This window comes from Myotis davidii, unplaced genomic scaffold (genome assembly GCF_000327345.1).
Source record: "Myotis davidii unplaced genomic scaffold, ASM32734v1 scaffold1187, whole genome shotgun sequence".
NCBI classification, from domain to species: Eukaryota; Metazoa; Chordata; class Mammalia; order Chiroptera; family Vespertilionidae; genus Myotis; species Myotis davidii.
In genome coordinates, this window is record NW_006299714.1 from 1,119,775 (window position 1) to 1,121,604 (window position 1,830).

The following is a 1,830-nucleotide window of genomic DNA, read 5'->3' on the forward strand; positions in this document are numbered from 1 at the left end:
GGAGACAGAGAAGTGAGGTTTCTCCCCAGACTTTTGGTAGCCCCTGTGGTAAGAAGGCAGCCGGGCCACCCAGGCTTACATATTTGAGGCAATACGTAGTGATCAAAGCAGAATGATTTGAAGGGAACAAAACTCTTCCTCTACATATACCACCCTCTTTATTCCTCAATAAATGCACATTGGTTTCTTTTGTACGAAAGCCTACATTTAGATGAAAATCTGATATCTGAACATTTTACTGCCCACTATGAAAACGCTAGCTATAATTACATCATAAATTTGATTCCAATCACTTAGTAAGACTGAAGAGCCTGAGTTATTTTCAAAGGGATAGGGCAGCTAGAAAAGTACATGTTATCATGGTTAGGAGTAAGAGATACTTCCAGGAAGCTTTGGAGGCATTTGGGAATCAGGTGGGAGCTTGAGGCTCTGGGAGCCGGAGTGAGGGTGTGAATAGCCCTTGGCAGATAGAAAGTGGGATGTAAATGGAGAAATAAGAAGGAACTTTGCTCTATGTGAGAGTGTAGCCCGGGTATGTTGTAGCAAATGACAATAATGTGTAGGGTTTAACGTAACAACTAGGGGTCTCCCAGCACCTCCAGCACTACGTCTCATTGATTCTAGGACCCATGGTGTTTTGCAGTTTAACATCTCTGAATTGGATGCATCATACATCAGTGGCATGTCATGGTTCAGCTGGCAGCTTTTTTCTTTATTAGTGGCACATAAGGAATGGTGCATATTAAAATCATGATGTCTTCAACTTGTGTGCGTGTATACATGTGTGCATGCATGTGTGAGAGAGAGAGGGAGAGGGAGGAGTGGGAGAATACGGTGTCATTACAGGAAATGTCTAAAAGATAATATATTGACTACTTATTCCACTTACCTTAATAGTTGCTGCCCTGTTTGTTTATTTATCGAGAGAGGATCTTAGTGATCATTGTGATACCGTTATAATAATCTGCTTATTATTAACAGGAAAGGAGTAAAGGGAAGACGGGATAAGATAGGCATGCCATTTATACAGCTTTGCTAATTTAACCCTCTCCAAGTCTGCTCCCTGCTGATTGATTGGGGGAAGGGACTGGACAAAGGCCGTTTGGATGCATGCTCAGGAGGCCTGAGTGATGTGGGAAGGTGCCTACCTGCCTGTTGGTCATACCTGGGAGGGAGTCCGTGGCCAGAATAGGCGTGGCCATTGCAAGGGCGCAAAACCTGCATATTTAAACTTCTGAACCAAGGCGCTCCTGCTCTTTGCTTTTGGCCGTTGGGCCTCTGGCCCTCTTGAGACTTCTGCTGCAGGGGATGAGCTCTTTTACCAATCTCATTCTCCCCTGGGGGCTTCTGAAAGTGCTCATTTTAGCAGTACCCCAAGAGCCACCCCACTCCCAAGAGCGAGGGAGGAGTTTGAGTCTCCAGTGACACCTGAACCCGATGTTTCCATTCTACTGATGAGGAAATGGGCCTTTCATGCTAGGTGACTGCCCCGATCACATCTGTTTGGGGAGCAGTGGGTTCGAATGAATAATTAGAGCATATCTATGTGTTCATTACTTCCCAAAAATGACTTAAAAATTACACTGGGTTTGGGAGCCCCAAGCAAGAAGATCTGTTTGAGTCTGGAAGGACCAAGAGTGGTAAGAGCTGTGTCCCGTGAAAAAGTGCCCAGTCACACAACCGGAGAGAGAGAATGGAGACTCATGCAGATCATGGCCTGGGGGAGTCAGTAAGTATTAGAGTGGTTTAGTTAAACATTTAAACGTTTTCCCTTTCCCTTTCCCTCTCCCTTTTCCTTCCCTTCCCTTCCCTTCCCTTCCCTTCCCTTCC